This window comes from Marmota flaviventris, chromosome 4 (genome assembly GCF_047511675.1).
Source record: "Marmota flaviventris isolate mMarFla1 chromosome 4, mMarFla1.hap1, whole genome shotgun sequence".
NCBI lineage: Eukaryota > Metazoa > Chordata > Mammalia > Rodentia > Sciuridae > Marmota > Marmota flaviventris.
In genome coordinates this window covers 167,113,558-167,119,939 of record NC_092501.1, presented here as the reverse complement: position 1 = coordinate 167,119,939, position 6,382 = coordinate 167,113,558, and the positions used below count along the sequence as shown (strand labels likewise).

Sequence of the window (6,382 nt, the reverse complement as noted above, 5' to 3'; positions counted from 1 at the left end):
GACACCTGGTGCCCCGCGGCTCGGCGAGTTCTACCTCTTCTCACTTAGATCCATCCTATCCGCCTCTTCTTCCCTGTAGTTATTGTCCATGGAATTTATTCTTCAAATTTATGACACAAAAAAACCCAGAAATAAATTGGTGAAGCAGAGAACCTAGTTCATCTCAAATCTCCAGTTTCAGTAGGACAGTGCTGGCCACCGCAGCTACCGTCCCAGCTGCTCCCTGCCCCATCCTGGCTCCTTTACTCCCGGCTACCCACCAGGACCTGTGCCAGCACTTCCCAGGCTGAGCACGTGAGAGTGCTGACCTCAGGGCCAGGGTCACATCCTCAGAACCGGGCCTCGTCAGGGGCCTGGGACTCCTCTTTTCTGGGCCACAGGCACAGCCCAGTGCCTGCCATCCAGAGCTCTGCAGCAGGGAAATGAGGTGAGATGTCAGGAGGACTAGCGCTCTGCACAGCAGGGGGCGCAGAGGCGCAGGGCAGGCCCAGCAGGCCCATCTCTGCGCCGGCCTCTGGTGGGGCGGGTGGGCAGGGTAGGGGTACTGCCCAAGAAGGAGTGCTAGGGAACCACTGGGCGCTCTGCCAAGCTGCACAGTTAGGATCATGGGTAGGTCTTTCCTCTCCCAACACCCTCTCCGTGGCTGTCCACTGGGAAGGGTTCCACACAGGCCTGGGTCTTATGGTCCCTAATCCCCTGTCCCCAACCCAAAATATAAACTAACCACACTAAGGGGAGTGTTCCACTCCTGGGCTGAGACCTGCCCTGAATGGTCCTGCGTGGAGGAGGGGAAGGCAAGGTGGGCATCCGAAGCAGCATCAGGACGGGGTGAGCCAGACGCCCATGGGTGGACTGCTCAGGATTTCCCATTCCTCCAGCGGAGCCCTCGAGGTTGTCAGAAACACTCTGCCAACTGCTCTCCCCGAAGCATCGGCCCACACTCGGCCTCCTTCTCCAGGACCTCCCAGCAGCCAGGCACAGGCGCCACAGGCCCACCCACCCACCCGCAGCCAGGAAGTTCTGCTCCAGACCCAGCCACAGCACTGTCAGTGTCACAACTGGCCTTCTGAGGGGGTGACACCGGCTCGGGCTCTCCTGCCTTCCCCTGAGGCTGGGGATGTCCTCCATCGGGTCTTTGCCCTTATCTCACTGGGCCCTTGGTTCCCCGCTGCCACGGCCCTGGGCATTCTTGGAGGCGCTGGGTGCACATGCTGTGTGACAGTCTGACAGCCATCATCCTCGTCATCCTCGTGGTAATGGGAAAAGTAGAAAGTCCGTGGTCCACTTTCAGAACAGCTTTAATGAGGATGCAAGATCCAGTCTGGCCATTTTGACCACAGCCCTTTTCTTTGCCCGCCCAATTCTAAAATTAGCCAATCATGCACAGTGTGACCCTGAACTTCTCCTATCCTAGCTGGGCAGTGCTGCCTTACAGATAAAGGGGGGCCCTCCCTCCCGGCTGGCATGCTGAGCTCCTCCTATCCTAGCTGGGCAGTGCTGCCTTACAGATAAAGGGGGGGCCCTCGGGGCCCTCCCGCCCGGCTGGCATGCTTGCTGGCCAGGCTCGGTGGTAGGCCCATCTCAGGACAGGAGTCTGCCTGGCAGAGCTGTTCTGAGCACCTGCTGGATTCCTGGGGCAGCTGGTCTTTCCAGCAGTGGCTCTTCTGCTCGGCCTCTCAGGGGCCTTCTGCCGGGCCCAGACTTCCTCCCTGTGGTGACTGCCAAGGCCAGCCCGGCCCTTCTGGGGAGGGAGAGGGAGGCCTGCACACCCTGGGTTGGGCCGGCCTCTGCCTGCTCTAGCTGGGAGGTTTCCCGAGTGCTTGGCCACGCCCATGGTTCCCAGAGGACACTGGGAGGTCCCCTGGCCCATCTGAGCTGCTTTCCAGAAAACATACCACCCTCTGCCTTACTTTTCTTTTCTTTTTTTATTTTTTGATACTGGGTGTTGAACCCAGGGGTGCTTAACCACTGAGCCACATCCCCACCCCTTTTTATATTTCATTTTGGGACAGGGTCTCTCTGAGTTGCCCTTGAACTTGGGACCCTCCTGCCTCAGTCACCAGGGTGCTGGAATTGCAGGTGTGGCCACGACCAGCTTTATTACGCCTTACTGTCCACGCTGACCGCTGGTTTGCCCAGCACTGAAGAGGACTGCTGAAGTCTGTCTGCATACACTGCACTTGAGAGAATCTTGTCCGTCCCCACAGATGGTGGAGAGCACTGAGCTGCCAGGCGGGAAGCCCAAGGTCACGTTCACAGCGACAGCTCCTTCAGCCTGCAGTTCTTGGGCAAGGCGGCTTCCAGCAGCCACTGAGGCTCCGCGGCTCTCCAGTCCCTGTTGTGCAACCCTGATACTTCACCACCCTTACTTGGGGATGTCCTAAGGCTGTATTTTACCTGATCAATTAATTTATTGCAATGAATTTTTAAGCTATGAAACGCATCACTTTTTCAAAACTCTGGAGTGATGGAGGCAGGCCACTCGGCTACCCTTGGGTGTCTGAGGAGCGTGGAGGTCCTGTACACCCTGCAGAGACGTCCCCAGGCCCCATCTTCATGCAGGTGTGATGCTGGGTAACATCTTGGATGTGCCCCATGAGGAGTCAGACAGCCCTTATCGCACTGGGCCCTGCTGGACACCCTGTGCTCAATGGCTGGCATCTGCGATTAGGACCCTGATTAGTGCTGGGTGAGAAGGCTCCAGGCCTGTGGGCACCTGGTCCTGGGCACCACAGAGGCCTTCCTAGAGAACATCCTTCCACAGGCCACATGAGGCCCTGGGGCTCAATGGTCTCTGCTGGGCACCAGGATGGACCTCAAGCGAGTGGCCTTGAATAATGGAACCTGCACTTGGGCACCTCGTCTGTGAGAGAAGGGGACATGCCGCTCACACTTGGGATTAGCACTGAGGCTTCACAACAAAACAACTGAGTGATAGATTATTCCACAAGTGGTACCAGGACCACCATCATCTGCCGGGTAAGACCAACTTCCTGCTCTTCACCTCACCCACTGAGGTTCCTCCCACAGGGTGGAGAGAGGCAGCAAGGCAGGAAGGCTGCTCTGGAGGAACCCTGAAGCCCTGCTGAATGTCTGGATTCAGAAGGCCGAGGAAGCGCCTCAAGCCACGGCTCTTCCTGGAGCAGCCTGTCCGCAGGGAGCAGCCACGGACCTGGCAGACCTGGCAGCTGCAAGAACAACCTGCTCACCTGGGGCCAGCAGCCGAGCAGGAGGCCCGGGCCAGGTGCCCAGAGCTGCTTCTCACACCTGAGTGCAGGCTGACTCACCTCCAGATAAGTCCTATTTTAAAATCTAGCTGAGCCACTCACAGGATTCCACAAGGAAGGAGTCGTTCATACAGGATCAGCCCACACGACCTGGCCCGCTGAGTGACCAAAGGTCTCCAAGGGAAGGGGTGGAGACCTGTGGCTATGATCCTAGAGAAGGCGGCTTCTTCTCCAGCCAGGAGCGGGCAGAGCAGCTGCTCACCTCTTCCCACGCTGATCCGGAGGCCCTGGAGCCCTTCAGCAAGGACAGCCAGGCAGCCAGAACCACAGTCACAGCGTCACCCCAGCTCCTCTCCCCCACGTGGAGAGGGTGAGGCTGGCACAGCCTCTGTCCCGAGACCCCAGTGGCAGCATCTTGCTGACCAAAGCCTCAGGGAGGAGGGCATGCTGCCTGCGGGACTGAGCCCGATGCCCAGGGCCAGGACAGGCTCTCTGGCCTGGACTTGGGTTTGAGGTGGAGGCATAGCCCTGTGCAGCCAAGAGACCCCACCAAGAGCACAACCCACGGCAGCTCCTCCCACGGCTGCCCATCCCACAACAGCTCCTCCCACGGCAGCTCCTCCCACAGCAGCTCCTCCCACGGCTGCTCCTCCCACGGCTGCCCCTCCCACAACAGCTCCTCCCACGGCTGCCCCTCCCACGGCTGCTCCTCCCACAGCAGCTCCTCCCACAGCTGCCCCTCCCACAGCAGCTCCTCCCACGGCAGCTCCTCCCACAACAGCTCCTCCCACGGCTGCCCCTCCCACGGCTGCCCCTCCCACAACAGCTCCTCCCACAGCAGCTCCTCCCACGGCTGCTCCTCCCACAGCAGCTCCTCCCATGGCTGCCCCTCCCACAACAGCTCCTCCCATGGCAGCTCCTCCCACAGCAGCTCCTCCCACGGCTGCTCCTCCCACGGCTGCCCCTCCCACAACAGCTCCTCCCATGGCTGCTCCTCCCACAGCAGCTCCTCCCACAGCTGCTCCTCCCACAGCAGCTCCTCCCACAGCTGCTCCTCCCACAGCAGCTCCTCCCACGGCTGCTCCTCCCAAGGCAGAACCCCCACAGCTGCCCCTCCCACAGCAACACGGGCCCCTGTCCCCAAGTCCCCAACCCAGACCCCTGGCCCTGCTAGTCCCGGAATGTGAGTGGCACCTTACATCACAGATGGGCTTTGAGGGGAGAGGGTGAGGACTTGAAGACGCAAACCCCCTGGATGGGCTGAGTGACCAAAAGGTCTCCAAGGGAAGAGCGAGGGCCCACAGACTGGAGGGCCCTGTGCGCCTGCTCTCAAGATGGAGGAGGGCTGTGGCTAAGGGAACCTCACCGAGAGATGCTTCTGTACAGTAACGCCAGCAAAGACCTTGTCCCCAGCACGACCTGCTCCACCTAGCAGTCGTAGGGATGGACCAGAGCCATGGGAGCCCCTCCTCAGCGGTGGCCTCCCAGTGTCCAGAGCCCACTGCCACCTCTGTGCCTGCAGATTCCTTGGGGAATCTTCACCCACATTCCTGACACTCAGGGCTCTGGACCGCCCCAAGAAACACCCACTGTCCAGGCTTGGCTGCCTCCCCTTTGTGTCCTTGGAGGACACCATGGGGTGAGTGCCCCAGGCAGAGGACATGGCCACGGGCCTCATCGGGAATCTGGGTTTCTCCTTGCATGTATGCCGCTGTAGCAGGTCTGAACACCCACCCTGTGCCCTGTCCAGACCAGTGCCTGGGGGCTGCAGGCCTGGGGGTTCCCAGGCCACCCCAGGTTGCCCACACTGTGAGGGGTCAGAAGCTCGCAAGGAGAGGCCCAGAGGCCAACTGCTCTGGCTCTGCTGCTTCTGCGTGGGAAGGGACCCTGAGGAGGACGGAGACCTGCTCCTGGTCAGGCTCTGCTCCTGGGCAGCTGTGGGGAAATGTTACTGAGGCAGCAGAGGGAAGCTGTTCTTCCTGGTCACCCCCGAGTGCAACTTCCATCCTAAATTCCCCGTCCAGAAAACATCACTAACCATTTTGACCTTCCCATTAGGCACACAGGCTGAAGGACGTGGGGACGCTGGGGACAGAGAGCCACACAGTGGGCGAAACATCCAGCAGAGCTAAGCCCGGCTCTTGCCAACATCCTACAGGAGGGCATAATACGAGGCACCACGGAGACATGAGAGCCCCCTCACTCTCCTGAAACCAGCAAATGAAGGAGAGACAGCTTCTTTCCCAGACTGCATCAGGGTGAGCAGTGGAGGGGGAGGCCAAGCCCCAGAAAACCGGTGCTCAGGACAGGCTGTGCCACGCAGCAGGGCCTGCACGAGGCAGCCACAGCCGCCAGCCCTGAGCCATGCCGTCATCACACAGGTGAGGCTGGGACTGGCCAGTGGGCAACCCCAGAACCCAGCAAAGGGGGGCAGAAGCCAAAGGCGAAGAAAAATGGGACTGAGGGAGACACCAGAGGCCCTGCAGGGAAGGATGCCATGGGGACAGTGAGGAGCTGGGCTGTGGGCAGGAGGAGGCCCTGGGACAGCAGGAGCTGGGCTGTGGGCAGGAGGAGGCCCTGGGACAGCAGGAGCTGGGCTGTGGGCAGGAGGAGGCCCTGGGACAGTGAGGAGGTGGGCTGTGGGCAGGAGGAGGCCCTGGGACAGTGAGGAGGTGGGCTGTGGGCAGGAGGAGGCCCTGGACAGTGAGGAGGTGGGCTGTGGGCAGGAGGAGGCCCTGGGACAGTGAGGAGGTGGGCTGTGGGCAGGAGGAGGCCCTGGGACAGTGAGGAGGTGGGCTGTGGGCAGGAGGAGGCCCTGGGACAGTGAGGAGGTGGGCTGTGGGCAGGAGGAGGCCCTGGGACAGTGAGGAGGTGGGCTGTGGGCAGGAGGAGGCCCTGGGACAGTGAGGAGGTGGGCTGTGGGCAGGAGGAGGCCCTGGGACAGTGAGGAGGTGGGCTGTGGGCAGGAGGAGGCCCTGGGACAGTGAGGAGGTGGGCTGTGGGCAGGAGGAGGCCCTGGGACAGTGAGGAGGTGGGCTGTGGGCAGGAGGAGGCCCTGGGACAGCAGGAGCTGGGCTGTGGGCAGGAGGAGGCCCTGGGACAGCAGGAGGTGGGCTGTGGGCAGGAGGAGGCCCTGGACAGTGAGGAGGTGGGCT

General features: G+C 61.3%; 1 long non-coding RNA gene across 1 annotated transcript; it reads left to right on the top strand.

Moving 5' to 3' along the window:
• Positions 1-4,425: 4,425 nt before the first annotated feature.
• Positions 4,426-5,971, top strand: LOC139705465 (uncharacterized). Its single transcript, XR_011707437.1, has 3 exons — positions 4,426-4,947; positions 5,286-5,762; positions 5,841-5,971. It is a non-coding gene; the product is annotated as an uncharacterized lncRNA (long non-coding RNA).
• The last annotated feature ends 411 nt before the right edge of the window (positions 5,972-6,382 follow it).